General features: G+C 42.3%; 1 protein-coding gene across 4 annotated transcripts in view; it reads right to left on the bottom strand.

Moving 5' to 3' along the window:
• The window catches only part of SEMA5B (sema domain, seven thrombospondin repeats (type 1 and type 1-like), transmembrane domain (TM) and short cytoplasmic domain, (semaphorin) 5B), a 200742-nt gene extending 190945 nt beyond the window's left edge, over positions 1 to 9797 (bottom strand). For all 4 annotated transcript variants that reach the window (XR_001411741.1, XM_014940038.1, XM_014940027.1 and 1 more), the window contains exon 1: positions 9642 to 9797. The gene's annotated coding sequence lies outside the window, so the exon portion shown is untranslated. The remainder of the gene's footprint in view (positions 1 to 9641) is intronic.
• Positions 9798 to 17172: the final 7375 nt, after the last annotated feature.

Genomic DNA, 17172 nt, shown 5'->3' with positions numbered 1-17172 from the left:
AACTTTTCACAATCCTGGTTCATCCTCACAGAAGAGACAAGGAATTGCTCGTCCCAGTTTCCAAGTGGGAGATTTGCACCAGTGAGAAATGTGGGCTGTGAACACACATCTTACTCCTCACTGCAGCTTTCTGCTTGGGGACATTCCCGTCCCCACCACCCACCACCCTGCCTCATCACTCAGCCCTGCTAGAGTTCATTGCACCCTCCATTCTGGCAGCACAACTACTCGCAAATGCAGTCAGATATGGGTTAGTAAAGACCTATTTAAACTGTTTGAGCCAATCCAGGAGCTGCAACCAGATGAAGACATGGGAACGCAGCCTACACGATGCGTCCCAGGTCTCACAGCAAGCCTGGCAGGGCAGACATCTATAGCACGATTGCTGTGAGCCCATATCCCCCCCTTTGAAACACCGAGGGTACTCATCCCAAAGCAAACCACAAAATGAACAGATCTGCTCAAGAAACCCACATCTCAAAGGTTATTTTCCATATTATCACCCTTCTGTCTTATCCAAAAACCTCAATTCCACCACAACCCAATGAAAGTAAAGAGGCAAAAACTATATCAAATTATAACAAACTCTAGATTATTTTCTAATAATTTATCCTTTAGTTTCACCTTACAGCAGCACCCCACAGCCTACCCAATGCCTGCACTCTTTGTGCTAAGCACCGTGCAGACATTGGCCATGGTCGGCTCTGCTCCCTGGAGCTTACCAGCAAGAGATCAAGGAGCCAAGTGTGTAGGCAGGGAAAAGACAGAGACAGCAAAAATCAGAAGACACTTCTGCACAGTGGCTTGTGAGCACAAGTCCCACTCAGCCAGTAAGAAAAGATTCACTGTGAAGAGATTCTGACCCTGCTACCTATTACACTCGACAGACGATCTCACTGAAATAATTTATCTACTTATTTAAATGGCTTCCATTAGATCAATGTCTGAGCATTCACAAACCAGATGGGGTTTTCCTCACCGCACTCCTGAGAAGGAGCACATGCTGTTAACTCTACATCATAGACAAGGAAAGGAGATAGATACTAAAAAGAGAAAATGTTTTTTTCCACGAAAACCGAAATCTCATCTGTCAAAACCCTATATTGTGCCAGAGGGGTCCCATGGGTTAAGGTGCCACACTCAGGGATGGACCATCAGACTCTAGCCATCAGCCAACCCCTCACCACTCTGAATTCTTCCTTGAACAATGGCTTTTAAATAGTGTGAATCAGGAAAAGGAAAAAAAAAAAAGAAGAGGAAAAAGAAAAGGGGAAAAGGAGAAGGGGAAAGGAAGAGAGAAAAAGGAAAGTGAAAAAGAGTAAGGAAAAAAGTCATAATAAATGTAGCAACATCTGAAAAAAGCAAACTGCAGCAACAGAGGAAATGGTCATCCAGGTCACTGAGAGGACTGAAGAAATTGTTTTCTACAAGAAGCCTCATTCATCACATTTCCATAACCCAGAAAATGCTCCCACAGTCCCTTCTTTCAACATTTTAAGACTAACACACATACACACTCTCACATTTCCTTCCTTCTCCTATCAGACTTCCCTTGTGGCAAGAAGAAGAAATCATAGAAAAAAGATGAAGATGTGAAAATTTCTGCAGCTGTTCTGCCAGGGCTGAATCCTGAAAGTGGGAAACCCAAGGGAACCCAGGGGGGTACAGAGCATCTGACAAAAGGACTCAGTCTTCACTGCCAGTTGACTCTTGCTCTTTAAAATTATAACAGTGGAAATGCTTTTTTGGTGATATCCCAGGAGGCAGCTCAGAGCCCAGCACTCAAGGTTGTAAGAAAATAAGATGCATCTCTTAGTTCAAACCTCCAGGACTGTTAGTCTTTTTGAAAAAGTAAGCCACCGGTCAGCACAAATTCTCAGGTTTGATCACCAGAAGGATTTTGGTCTGTAAACTGCCTAACTCTCTAAATATAATAGCTCCCTTCTGGCCAGAGAATAGAGGATTCCTTAAATTCACTTGCAAGAAACTGCGCCTTCTCCTGAAATTACTTCTCAGATGTTTGAATTCCCTCTCCGGTTACAGCATGAAACCTTTCCTATCTCTCCATTAAAGCAGCAGATAGACAGATGGGATAGTCTTCATCTTTCAGGACTCTGGAAGTTTGTTTCACATTAATTTTAACAGGAACGGGATGCTCAGAGCATCTGTTGAGGTTAAAAGAACCAGACCTGTAGAGTGTACTCAGTCAAACCAGGAAAATACCAAGCCTGGTAGTCCAGTCCATAGTGCTGTCATCAGTTTAAAAGAAGCAGGATAACATAAGTAGCATAGTGTAATGGTCAAACTTCTCCCTCCTCACACCCCTCCAAATCCATGCTGTCTTAACCAAAAGCAGGGAATTCCAACGTTAAAAGAATAAACTGCCCATCCTGAGGCGAGGAGCCTGTGGGACTTAGTGCAAGAGCTGGCTCACAGCCTTTGTGGAGCAGCAGAAATCAGGCATCTCCGCTCTCCCTGAGGCCACGGCTGCATCTCTGGGGCTGCCAGCTGGCGAGTGGGACCTGCTGACAGGGACATGACTGTCACCTTGTCACTGACCGCTTCCCAACCCCAGGCAAGCCGTGTTGCCTTCCTCTGACCATGCACAAGAAGAATATAAAAATGCTCACAACCATTTGTGAAAAATCTTCAAGCACTGCCGATACAAAGATTGTCGTAGCAGAGATGGAGCTGTACCAGAATCAACACAGAATCTGAATGTCTTCTCTTCATTAATGGGTTTTATCCTCCCTTCATCCCCAATCTAAGGCAGGGAGGTGTTATTGCCCTTTTGCAAGCTATAAAAATCCCAGCACAGCAGATGGATTAAACACCTCACCCAAGGTCCCTTGGGACACGCACATCTGCAGTGCGAGCTGATCCCAAAATGCCACAAACCCAGTCTGCTGCCCTTCCCTCCAGCCCAGCCTAATTCTCTGAATTTCATGATGATTCAAAGCTCTATTTAAAGTCCCTACAGCTATGGGTGTGTGCAAGGAATTAAGGCTGAGCCAAAAAGTTTGAATTTAGCAGCTCTGGTTGGGTTTCTTCTTGGTAATAGTGAAACACAGAGCTGTGGGGTTTTAACCTGAAATAGAAAAAAAAGGTGGCATGTGTCATCTGGGTTATGATGTAAACTCCCAAGACAATTTCTTCTCCTTCCGAATTAACCTGTCTCCTAAACTGTCCAGTGGTGGCCACCCAGCCTAGCACAGTTTTCCCAAGCCGGCTGCTTGCCCACATAACAAAGGCTGCTGTGAAACAAGGAAAAATAGATACAGAAGAACAGCTACTAATATCTCTTGCAGTCTCCCAGTGTAAGGGTCGTGGCCAGGCACAGCTACATGGTGAAATGAAGGGCAGACAGGAGAGATGGCAAGGTTCAGAGACACACAACCATGGTTTACCACTCAAACCACGCTAAGCTCTTTAGGTAAGCTTTATTATTACAGATGGAATTGCTTGCCCTAGATCTGATGACCAAAATGGGGTTGCTCTCCATAATCCTTCAGAGGCCGCTTATAAATCAGAGAATACTTCACCTCTGGACACACAGCACTAATAGATAATAATGTAAATGGTCCAATATTTTAACCTTAACAGGCATTTGCTTGGGTTATTGTAGACAAAAATGAGGTCAGGAAACCTGCTTACAAGCCTTAAGTTAGAAGAGGCTCAGTCTGGGGTCAGCTGGACCACCCTGGCCTTTATTGCACTGTGCCCATGCAGCTGACAGGTAACAGCAACCTATAGGCTGGAGCTGCAATGGTGAGAGGGGGCTATACTGTTCCTACACAGCTGCACCCCACAGGCACCAGTCACCTCTGCCTCTTGGACCCCATCAAAGTCATTATCTCCATTAAAGAACCGCAACAGCAGTAACGCGATTGCTGTGAAAATAATTTTGAAGACATCAACCCCTAAACACACACAGGAAATAAAATCTGCTCCGCTATGAGCCTTTCCACTTTTCTCAGTCATCCGAGGGATGTCCTTTATAAAACATGAGATAAGAGCAGAGCTGTTGTTTGGGCTGCATATCTGTGTGGTTCCTTAGATACCACCGAAAGCCCAAAGGCAGGTCTTGGCATCTCATCCCCTTCTTATAAACTCTTTCAGAAAGTTAGAGCTGACTTTGACATGAACATGATGAGAAACGGGGAGCTATCTGTGCCATTCTGGGGAACATGCCAAATCCTGTATTAACACCCCCCACCCCATTAAAAACAAACCAAAGCAAAAAACAACAAAAAAACAACCCTCCTGTTTTGCTACTGATTAGGCAGCCGAATTAAAACTGATGAAGCGATTGGACAGGATCCAAAGCTGTTTATCTGCACATAAATCACAGCCATGCTTTACTCAGCCAGTATGGATTTACTGAACTAGGGGAAAGACCTCTTATTCAGAATGCTGATTAATACAGCAATTAAAATATCAATGAAGCAAACATTTGGGGTAGAAAGCCATTAGGGGCTCCTGGAGAAAACACTCCATTAAATATATATTCAAACAAATTTCTAATTAAAAAAAAAAAAAATAAAAGGAAGTTTTGATAGAGAGTTGGTTTGTTTCTTCTGGTTAAGTATATCATGTTAGGAAAATCAAATTGTAAAGGAGAAAAGAAAGATGCATATTAACTAGCTGGACATGCCAAAGGAGATTAAAAAGAAAGGCTGACACATATTTTATGATCGCAAGGGAATAAAAAAAAAATTAAGAGAGATGTACTGTCAAACCAGACACAGTGTTAATAGCTGAAGTATATGGCAATAAGAACTGCTGTTCCCATAGCTATTAATGTAAACTGAAAATTGGGAGCAGGCTGCAGCAAAAGAAAATAAATCACACTTTTTTTTTTCAATTTGGAAATATGTGTAAAATAAATCCCTACCCCCAACATTCACTCTCTATTTTCCAGCCCCCCAACAGCAAGACAAGGACTGTCATTTCAGCAAGCTACAACTTCCAGGCAAGTGAGACAAGTGACAATTTCTAACTATTAATCATGGCTAATTTATTTATGCAATTTTTCTACTTATCAGAATCATTGGCCTGGAGATTATCTCCCACTTTCCCTTTGAGTCCTGAGAAACTATTTAACATGGGAAGTGGCTAAGGGGGAAGGGGGGCAAAGAGGGGAGAGTGTCATGTAGCCAAGTTACGCATCCCAGCTGGAATTTGGGATGATGTCTTGCAGTTCTGACTCCTTCAGCCAAGTTTCATACAGGAAGCACGAATGCGCCAAGGGCGCAGTGAAACACACTGGAGCCAATAAATAGCACTTGACTCCATTAACACACTCATGCTATGGATCCCATCACAAAACCCTTAGTCACCCTGCAACGTGTTTGCTCACAAGGTAGCCAGCGACTTGCACAAGGGAAAGGTTCAGCAGCCAAGAGGATCCTCTGATGAAGCCTTACAGATGCAGAGTGTGTGTGTATGTGGGATGTGTGAATGCAGAGCCCTTCCAGAAGAGGCAAACGCTGCTCATATATAAAGCTTGTATGGAAATACCAGACACAGAAGGTCGTGGTGTCATCAGTGAGGTAAAGGGCAAATTGCTGTGAGGAACATCACCAGCCCCAGAAAGACAACCCGGTCTTGGCACAGAGGCTCCTCTGCAAGCCTGGGATGGGTAAGGGTGTACCAGAGAAGAGCAGGCATCCCTATCAGTTCATTCAGTTTTTACCCATACACAATGATCTGTTCCAGCTGTGCTGCAGAACAGGAATTTGTCACCAAGTGACTGTCAGAATGGGGTCTTTCTAAGACCCAGTTTTGTCTTCAGTGTTGTATTATTTATCTCTTTTTTTTCCCCAGTTACCTATAGAACACAGACAGTACTAATCCTCTCCTGCTCAGCAAGCCTTATGCACCAGTTCCCCCCGGCATCACTAGAAAAAGAAGGTGGCTTCATGTTTAATTAAATCCCCTTAGATGACCAGGAAAAAGTTTCTAAAATTCTTAGATTAAAATTTTGTAATGCATGCATTACAAGTCTGATGGTTACTTTAAAAAGCTGTTAGTAGCAAGAATAATTTCACCCAGCATAGAAATACCTCCATTTTTGTCCTGGAGTAAGAGATAACTTTTGAGGAAAGTGGTTGACAAATTGCTTGACAAATTTGTCAACTACCTTGGAGCCATCAAGATGAAAGGCTTTATATAAATGTTGTATGATTTTTTATGTATATATATAAAACACTTTATGGGACTGCTGATAAAAGCCTGAGCTACAAAGGAACTCTTTCCCCCAGCTGAGAAAAGGCAAGCTGCTAGACAAATCAGTTCAATCTCTGCCTTTCAAACAATATAAAGCAGTATAACTTTCAGGAGCAACACCTCATCTGTTTTTTTTCCAGACTGCCTATCAGGAATCAAGCAGTAAGTAAACATTTGAAAAGTGTTCCTCTGAGAGCAAAGGTTTAGATTTGAGTCACAGGATCCATTGAAAAGAAAAATTGCTTCTGTGCATTGGGACAGTGCCTTCCCTTCTGAAAACTTTATAAAAAGAATAAATGGAGATAATCTTTTTACAAGGTATAGCCCATATGGAAATTCATTATTGTTTCCCTTTAAAAGAAGTCAAGATAGTTCAGAAAGTGAAAATGGGGTCACTATTAAAAAAAAAACAGTATGTGCAGAAGATTTCCTAATGACTATATCCAGTAAAAGTATGGTTAAAAAGCTTTATCATAGTCTAAAATGAAGCTCCTGCTGATGAGAACATGAGATAAACAAAAGAGGGAAAGACATAATAAAGCCCTAAATCACTAAGAGTATTTAATGCAGAAGTGCGGGTATATGTACCCAGAGATTGTTGATTAAATATTTTAAGGATCCATTCTTCTCCTAGTACAAAACACTCGTTAGAGTAGCTTCGGCGCTGCCGCTCCCTGAAGACTGCATTACTGCTTGTTAGCCCCGCTCAATCACTGCTGTGGAGGCGCAGCTGAAAGGAATCTTTGTTCCTGCTTTACAAAAGCAAAACCGAACCTCCAGAGAAGGTGAGTGATTTGCGAAGGATTTTACAGCAGTGGCACAGCTGGGGGAAGGGAGGAACCCCAACTTATGGGCCAGTGTCTTCCAAACACGAGTCCCCATTGCTTGAGATGTTTCTACTGAGAACACCATGGAATTGTCCACTATTTTCTTCCTGCTTGTTCCACATACAGCTATGACGATTAATTTAAGGCTGTCACTAAAAGCATTGATATATATATACATGGAAAGTCACAGAGGCAGGATACTGCTTGAAGACAATATGTAGGTCTCGATTCTACTTTCAACAGGTGTGCATCTAAATAAACTCTGTCCTTCAGTGAATTTATACTGGAGATGAAAATTTGATCCTAAAAGGCCTCAGCTAAAATTACAGCTGCTTGGAAATACTTTTCTATTGTAGCTGACCTTCATCCCGAATTCAGTTTGATTACACAGTGTAAGTGTGGCAGGCACCTGAGGACAGGGCATAATCCTGTACCATATACACGCTGTGATACCCAGACAAAGCAACCTAAGCCATGGAGCCAGACACAGAGCCCTGGAAGCCACACACTTTTCTTTAACACTGATTAATTTAGGTGATCGGATGAGTCAAAGACTCAGAGGGAGCTTTAGTTCATTACTTTTTTTGGCTTTGACTATTCCAAGAGAAGTTTTAAGGGACAGAGGTTCTTTTTAGCACATAGTCATGATTCTCATTAGCATTGAAAATATGAATATGAAAAGAGTTGAAGGGGAGATGGGAAATAACTGCAAACATCTTTAGTTAAAGAAAATGCTTTTCCTCCTCCAAAGGTTACAGCTTCTGAGCACCATTCTGAGCAATGAAGATCAGAGAATTAAAACCTATTGAGAAAAGTTCACTCTTTGCAATTGTTTCTAAACCAGACCCAGGATGCAGTAAGTAGATCTGCCCAAGAAAATCCCAAGACAAATCTTTTCTGACAGTACAGCTTGGTTTGTCAACATTGACATGTCCAGTCTTTTGGTTTCACCAAAAAAAGAGGTGTGAGGGGACCAAGTTTGTCTTGATGGTCTCCTCTATCAGCATCCTGCACAGCTCCCTGCCACCTCACACTGCAGGACTCCAGGGAAACAGCTTACAGAGCCCGTGCTTTTACAGCACTGATGCCTCCAGACCAGATTCCCAAGCTTGCAGCAGCTTTTCCATAAACCAAAGTACTTGAAACCCACGCAGATTTTAAGATCAAACTCACAGGGCTTCTAGGATCCCCAATACCAATCTGGTCCCATCCTGGTGATTCATTTCCCTTTGGACTGCCTGGCAAAGAAATGGGGGTGTATACAAAATTGTTCCAGGGGAAGGGGCAGTATTCCAGGCAGGCAGCTCCCAGACTGGGATTCCTCTGAAAAAGAGGAGGCATGAAGGAGGCATCAGGAACTGAACAGGTGGTGCCATTTGCAGAGAACAATCTGCAGAAATATGTTCAGTGAGCCCCAGAAATCCCAGATGCACTGTTCATTTGCAGGTTGATGTGCTGAGCATGGGTTTGGTCATCTGACAAGGGAGGACAGGACCATATTGCTCAGTCCTGCTGCTGGAAAAAGATACACAGCCAGAGGGACCGAGTGCCACTGTCCTTAGAGAAAAAGATATAGTTGTGTGCTCCTCGTGCTCAGGAGACCTGCTCAGGCAAGTCCCTCCTGTACTGTGGGCAGTCTAGAGGCAGAGGGACAGTGCCTTAGTGAGAGCTGCTTGACTGCTTAGTGGGTCCACTGTTCTACAAAACCAGAGAAAAACATTTTCTATTTCTGTCAAAATAAAAAATTAATTTTCCATAAGGAACTTTTCTATTTTCCAGATAGAAGCTCCAGCCTCTCTAAAGTGGAAACTTTTCCTAGTTTCAGAGAGCACAAACTGGGCACAATCTGTAAATGGTATCTTCTTGTAATGCTACAGTGGAAAGCAGTATTACGAAGCCAACACCTTGCAATGCTATTTACTGAGTCTGGGACATATTCTAGGACCAAACCAATCAATTTCCATTCACTGTTCCCCTGCCCATACTACATCATGTGTACCTACACTGAGTGATTGTGAAGCAGCAGGTATTTGCATAACAATGAATTCTGGCTAAAAACACCAACAACATTATTTTTTATTTGAACTGGTATAACTGGGGCCTGAATATGACCTGACTTTTTAGTTAAACTGTGTTTCACCCGCCCACTAAACACCATCCCCGAAAGTTGCATCAGTTCTTTCCACTGTAGCAGACACATTTTTTGTATCCAAATGATTACAGAAAGCTATCTACTTCACACACAGTCTGAAATATAGAGTCCTTGCTCCCAACAAAGTCAAGGGAGAAAGGCCCATTGAGTCCAATGGCAGCAGAGTTACGAGAGCCCTGAGCCACTTGGAAAACCCTATATCTAATGTCTGTCATTCTTTGCCTTGTCCAAAAACAAAAATAGGCCATGGAGCCTCAAAAACAGAGACCAACTCTTCCAGCTCCCAGATATGTGCTTTGACTACTTGACACATCCTCTCATCACCAGAGCAGGAGAAACAGAATGATCAGAGACCAAAACCCCTCACACTGAGCAATCTGAAAAAATCATGTTTCAGCGCAACAGAGACATGTGTCATTCCATCACTAACTCACCAGCCCAGAGGCCAAGTCCGAGACAAATGTCCTGGCAGCAGTCCAAGGCTGGAGTCCCAGAAGGTAAACTCTTCAAGAATTAGTGATGTAAACGCTCCCTCTCAGAGGCAGTCCCACTGCAGTCTTCTCTGAACCCCTTGGACTCTGCAAACTTCCTTCTCTGGCATGCCTCTTTGGCCGCCTTCCTATTTTTCTCATAAGCTTGTTTGTGGATGATTTATCTGAAAAAAAAGAAAACATTTTTTCCTTCATTAAAAAAGAAGTGTGCCTGAATTTGGCCGATACAATAATGATGTTATAAAGTCCTCTTTGAGGAAGGCTCTCTCTACTTCTGTCAGGTCCTTGCTCTTTCTTGAGTTATATGACTAAGATCTTGGGAAAATAGCTCATACCCTTCATGGTCAGCATCACCTCCCCTTCTCCCTTCTCCCTCATCACAACATTTATTGAAACAACTTAAATGATCCCCTGCCTGCTCTGAGTGTCAAGTCTGAAATAGTCATAATCTCCAAAGGCCCTACTTTTCATCCATGGCTGACCAGGACACAGAATCCCTATTCAGTGTAAACATGACGCAGTTTAGTTTCTCCAAAGACCGTTTGTTTACTTTCTTGAAGAGACTAAGAGTAAATATTATTTGGTAGGCTCGAATTTCATGGAGTCCAACTAAACAAGGGCTCTGGATCACTAGATGCAGCATAAACATATGGTAAAATGTTTGTAATCATCCCCAAGACTACAGAGGCGTCCTGTGAGGCAGCCAGGAAAGGAACTGAAGTCAACTTTCTGGATCCCAGTGTAGAGTCTTAAACATAAAGCCATCTTTCCTCCATATCTCTGCTCTCAGAAAACACTTATTTTCTGAGTTTCTGCCTAGCTATCAAATATCTAAAGCTAGCAGTTATCCATCCTTCAAGTCAGTTACAATTTTAATTGCAACTGGTTTCCTAAGTTGTCTCTTCTTGTAGTAGTTTTTGCTGAAAATATACCTCCCATCATCGCATGGGCTCCGTTCTAATCAAGCTGTGCTGTTCTCTCCACGTGTTTGGCACCACATTTAAAAATCAAAGTGCCGAATTCCTCTGTGAACTACTCAGATGCAGCACTTCTATATGCCTATCAAATGCAGAGTGAAGCCAAACTGTGACCCTAAATAAGCTGATATATGAAAACATGACAGCGTTTCTTTGGCTAGAGGAAAAGAGATTATTTATAAAGCCTTTACTTTATTCTTTGTGGCTGTATTACAAAACAAGCTATAATAAATCTCCTCAGATTGTTCTAAACAGTACAAGTAAACTTAACAAAATGAGATGTACATGCCAACATCATAAGTGCTTTTCCAAACAGCCATGTTAGGCACAGTTACAGCACTGCTCCAGGTCAGTCCAGTCCAGTAATAATTACAAGTGTTAAGAACATACAACACGAAGACCAGATTCAGAGCAGAATCCAGCCTCTTCCACCTATAGAGAAAATAAAGTTCAAAGAAAACCCAAGAAAGAGTGAACAAAATCTCAGAGATGTAAGGAAATCCCTGAGCCTGCCCTATATGCAGAGCTAATGACGGCTCTGTTAGGGAGGAATGGCGCAAAAGATGGAGAATTTGCCAGACACTGACAAGCTGAGATAAAACAAAGAGAAACAGTTATAAAGAAAGACTTGTTTTCCCTTGGTGATGAACTACTCTGCTCAATTACAGACCCAGAGCAGAGACAGGAATTAGTCTATGGTATCTAACCAAAAAAAGGCGACTGACACCTACTTAAAGGAGGGAAGACCCTGGAAATGAGTCCTTAGTTTAACAACACAGGAAAGAGTTTTCTCATCCCACAAAGAGAGATAAAAATGAGACCTTCTCTAGGGAAAGACCATGCAGCATCTGCATCCCAAGGAACAATCCAATGCCCCAGCATAAAAACTGAAGTTTAAATCTCCACACGGCTTAATTTAGCCAGACCCTTTTAACATTTGTCTTTCACTTCTCAGCCAAAAGTCTAAGCTACAAAGTTACTGATTATTCAGAGATACCTATATATCTGTATCCTAAATAGTGACCTGAAACCGCTAGCACATTCCCAACCAACTCTGCTTTCTAGTAACACATGACACCAGCCCGCCTAAGCTATATAAAATACCCCATCAAATTCTGAAACATCCGCGCTTTCACCTTTTAACACCACAGAAGACAGTCTGCATTAAGGCATGTTTTAATGCTAATCACACAGCTTTCTGCAGCTCCATACTTCCTTTGCTCAGTGCAAAAGCCGACATGTTTTGGGGCATTAATAGGGGTATCCAGGACCATTATTCAGAGAAGTGAAGGCAAGAAGGGACCAACAGATCATTTTCTCTGACCTCCTGCTGACAACTCAGCTTCCCCAGTTACACAACTGAGTCCAGTAAGTGCTACACATTAGTTGATGAACACTAGTAATGTGCTATATGGATCCAAAAAATATTCCCACAAAACACCCAGGGAGTGTTACCTGTCCAAGGGCCCTGGAACAACTCTACTAGTATAAATTTTACGGGTTATTATTCAACAACCTCAATGACTCATATGAGGGATGGATTAAATCCATGATTGTCATTCTCTGACTCCAGCCAAAAAGATTGAGTTATTTCAGAAAAATGGCTTGCACTTACTCTTGATAATTTGCATCTACTTTCCCCAGCCTTTACAGCTTCTTTCTGTGACACTTAACTGCCAGTGCAACTGCTGCCATTGCTTTCGCTGAGCATCACAAACACTTTATTACTGATTTTTAGCTCATCTGCAAAGAGTAGAGATGTGAGAACAACTGGGATGACAAGTACTCCAAGCATCTTACAAACTTATGACCAGAACAGAAACTTAGAAACCAAGACTTAGAAACTCATACCTGGAATAAGGAGGTAGCAGATAAGGTAAATGGTATATCCAGTAAGGGATGTATAGAACCAAAAGACAAAACAGAATAGATTGCAAAAATGGATTAATTTCTGCTGTAGAGGAAACAACGTCCACACCAGTAAAGACAGCTACTCCTGCATACATTTATGTGTTTGCACTGGGGAAAAAGTCTTGACCAGGAACCAGGTTTCCATCTGAAACTTTCTGGTAGCTGGAAACTGATGATTTTCAATTTTTCCAATGAAAATCTCAAAGCTTAAAGAAAGACTTCTATAAAAGCAATGTTTTTACAGGAATAAATTAATTTTCCAACCAGCTCTCCAACATTCACATCTATAGTGGCATGTAACAACTGATCCTAGTTTTAGGCTGACCTATTTTCCTCACAAAAAGCAACACTGCTTTATTTCTCTTTGGGACACCACCCTTTTTCATCTCAGATGAATTATGGAATAAAATCTACTGGCTTCTCCATTTTCATTGCTGCTGGCAGAGACCAATGCCTTAAGATTTTTTTTTCTTTTCTAGTGTACAGTTGGATCCCTAGCAAGCTCTGCCCATCAGATTATTCCATTAACTTTCCAAATGACATGAGATCACAGTTTTACATTCACTTCCTGATCACTATCAAGGTCCTGGAAAAATTGCATTAATTTTTGAGCAGCTCAAATCCTTATGAGAATTTTGTTACTTAAACAGGAATCATCAGCTGTGTTGGACAATATGAACCATTTCCATGCACTGAATGCTATCATTTAATTTCATTTTCAGACACTGCAAAACCCACCAGTTGGGGATCATTAGCTGTTAACTGGGATTCCGGTGAAACCTCATTAATTAGGTACTTTGTGCCTGTCAATATATTTAAAATAAAGCAAGAAATATCAACCCTGTATCTGTGCCACAGAGATAAACACTTTTGTTAATTACCCGTCTTCATCCTATTAGAATCACTGACTTAAATATCAGTATCAGCTCTATCACTGTTCACTAATTTCTGTAAGTTTACACTGGAAATACTTTGGGGCCACTTTTACTCAGAGGTGAGGTTCTGGCAATATGCATTCACGGTGGTTTTTTCCTAAAGCCTTCTTGGCAACACAGATACGCGGCTGTTTTCAGACATGCTCCTAAGAAATGCTGTAGCAGGCAGGAGACTAAGAGCCCATTTGGAGCAGCGAGACCTGTAGGTGGTTAATTAAGATCAATCGCTGCATTACTTACAGCCATCAGGTCAGCTCTGCTTCAAGGAAACAGTGGAAGTGGAACACAAGAGTTGGATTTTGAACTGGTACCTCTGGGGTTTCCAGTTGTCTCCGCAACACAGTGAAGAGCAAAGCACCCAAGTCCCACAAAACCCTAGGAAAAATTCCCACCCAGTCTTTCTGTAACATGGTTCTGAGCAGACACAAGTGCTGTGAGGCTGTAAATCTCCATGCGGTCTATAAATATCAGCTTGTACAACCACAGAACCCTTAACATTTTATTTCATATTGTGAAGCCACAAAAAATCTAATTTCTTTCTTAACTGTTAGAGACGAAAGGAGGATTCTCAGCATGTACCGATGCTACTGTAGTGCCTTTATTCAAATACGGATTATTGATGCAACTAATGGTCATGATGGACAAGGCTGACACAACACCACTGGGCTCTCCAGTCAAACCCACTGCATCAGGCAGGAAAGATTCAACTCCACACTTGCCGAATTCGGAAACCAGAATATTTCTACCTAGTTTGTCATAACTACCTCATTAAGCAAATGATTTCCTTTTCTGCCTGCCCTTAACCATCTAAAAGTTTAGCCTCATTTCCAATTTGAATTTGCCCTTTATTAAATTGAATTCATTGTTCTTTGTGTTACTACTTGTGTTATGTGTCATTTCCTTTTCCCGGTATTAAATGACCCTTGAAGACGATCACCCTGCCATTAAATATTTCTTTAGATGAAATTGGCTAAATTCATTCCCACTCTTATATCTCCTTTAATGTTGCAGTCTTCCTTTGGAGACTGGTTTCTGAAGTTAAGTGCATGATCTCGGTGCATGATACTACAGGTGTGATCTTTGCAACAACATAATAACACATTTCTAAATTCTCTTATCCTGACAATCCTCTTAGCCTCCAAGCCTTTTAAGTGATTTTGTTATCCTCAAACACATCAAACTAAAATGAGAGGTGTTTTGTTAACTTCCATCAACAAATCCTTCTTTCCCTGACTGCTTTTATTTTGCATCACTCATACTCAGGATCCATTTGCTGAAGGCCTTGGTTCAGACCAGATTCTCCCCCTGTGGCACCACAAGAACCTATACATGGAATTAAAAATTCACGGGGTCTCAGTGCTTCATCAAGGGTTGTGAGAGTTGGCAACCAGGTCCACAGTGATGCAAGATGCACTGGATCCTGCTGCCAAACAGGGATGAGGTGAAGAACTCACATGTTTTCCCAAATTTGAATCATGAGTTTTGGTGTACGGGTTTGTTGTGGAGTCAGGCACTGTCCAACATCAGTAAGGTTAATGCAGTTGTGAGTTTCAATCGAATTCATAGAATCATAGAATCATAGAATCATAGAATTGCCCAGGCCGGAAGGGACCTCCAAAGGTCATCTAGTCCGACCTCCCCGCAGTCAGCAGGGACACCCCCAACTAGACCAGGTTGCCCAGGGCCTCGTCGAGCCTGTCCTTGAATATCTCCAGGGAAGGGGCTTCAACCACCTCCCTGGGCAACCTGTTCCAGTGCTTCACCACCCTCACAGTGAAGAACCCTCTCCTAATCTCCAGTCTAAATCTGTTCCCCTCCAGCTTGAAGCCATTTCCCCTCGTCCTGTCACTGCAGACCTTTCTAAACCTCTCCTTTTATTTGTATGTGTTTTTAACTCAGTCATATTCTTTCATGCGCATACTACCTTCTCACTTTTCACATGCAATTTGACACAAGTCATTTCCTCAGCTGTGATCTTTTCCTGTACGTCCTTCTCTGGATCTGGACCAAAATCCACCTTTTGTTACAGAAAACTGCTGGGTAACGATCCATTTTTCAATGCACCCGTGTGAGCAAACGCAGCAAATGCTGAGGAGAGCAGATTTTGAAGTGAATCAAGGAAGCAAAGGAGTGTGGGAACCGGGGCCCAAAAGCCATTTCAGAAAGACATTTCTGAGCTACCTTAATAGGATCAGCCTGCCATATTTCAAAACAGCATCGATGGACAGAAGTAATAAAACTTGTCTGATCAGTTTAAGCACAGGCATCCCTCACAGTTGCCTTCTGCATGCGTGCACATGCACTCACGCAAGCACACACGCTTCTTCACCCATAGGATCAAACCTCTTAAATTCCTTCCTCAATTAATTTGCAAATAGCTTACAACGCAGCCAGAGACCCACCTAGAAGACTGCCTTACAGTATGTGCATTCTGCCCTCTGAAGGTGCTCATTTCTAAGGCTTTTTTTAAACAAATATGTTTATGGGTATAAATAGAATCTGAACATCTAAATATATGCATGTATATGCACACAGGCACTTATTTATTTATAATTTTGGCCTCATATGCCCCCAGAGAGGAAAACACTCAGAAATTATTCCTTCACTGGGGCTGTGGCAGCATGGTGAAAATCTCTCTGCTCTTAATTAGTCAAAAGCTCTTAAACTCATGGAGATATAAACTGCCAGAAGTAGAAATCTATTGAATGTAAGAAATGTGCTTTAGATAAACAGCAGGGAATAAAGTACAAGATGGCCCAGTGTTACTTGGCTTGACGAAGTTTTATTTTCCCTGATCAGCAGCAGAGCTTTTAGTGCTCCTCCTTTACTTTCAATGAAACTTTGCCACAGAATCTCCCCTGTATCATGACCCGGGATTCGTAGAAACAATGCAACAGCCTATATATTTTTCTGATTGCATTTTCTAGAGCCAATTTTACACGGGCTGTTTATAAGTCTCTCACCAGAAAGCAGAACAGAAGAATGATTTTCATCTCTCGACTAAACAGCAAAAAGTCTTAAACCAAAGAAAAAGCAGCAGCTCCGCTTCCCGCGTTGTACACAGCTGTGTGACACCAGCACTGATGTTTATGATACCATATGCCCCGCTGAATGGTGCTTCACTCAGCCGATGTGGCCTTATTGGAAGGTAATAAACAGGCACGATCTTTGGCTAATAAAGGCTGAGTCCGTTATAAAGGAGATACATTTTCAACTTGCAGGGAGAAGGAGAGGGGAGGAAAAAAAGACAGGCAGGAGAAATCTCTGCCGAGGGCACTGTGGGCCTGCCATAATTTGCAAAGCAGGGGCCTTTTATGGGGTTTCACTACAACAGCGCACGGAGCAAGCTGAGCCAGGACTTGCTCTAAAGCCCCCTGCAAGGCTCCTTCCTCAGAGCCAGCCAGCAAACCCAGAACTTGTTTTCCAACTTGAGGATAACAGAAACCAACACCACAGCTCTCACCTGCTTCTAGGTTTGATGCTACTTATCACTTTGATGGACTGTGTTGCAATTAAAAATACAAGAGGGAGTTGTCAGCCTGGGAGGCTTTTTTTCCTGCAGGACGCAAAAGAAGGAAGGTCTCAAATGCAAACCAGCTCTGAAGCACATAGGTAGAAATGTGAGCTGTACCATCCCTGGAGATGCGGCTT

This window comes from Calidris pugnax, unplaced genomic scaffold (assembly GCF_001431845.1).
Source record: "Calidris pugnax isolate Ruff unplaced genomic scaffold, ASM143184v1 scaffold21, whole genome shotgun sequence".
Lineage (NCBI taxonomy): Eukaryota > Metazoa > Chordata > Aves > Charadriiformes > Scolopacidae > Calidris > Calidris pugnax.
The sequence above is the reverse complement of the archived record's forward strand: the minus strand, read 5'-3'. Positions and strand labels throughout refer to the sequence as shown.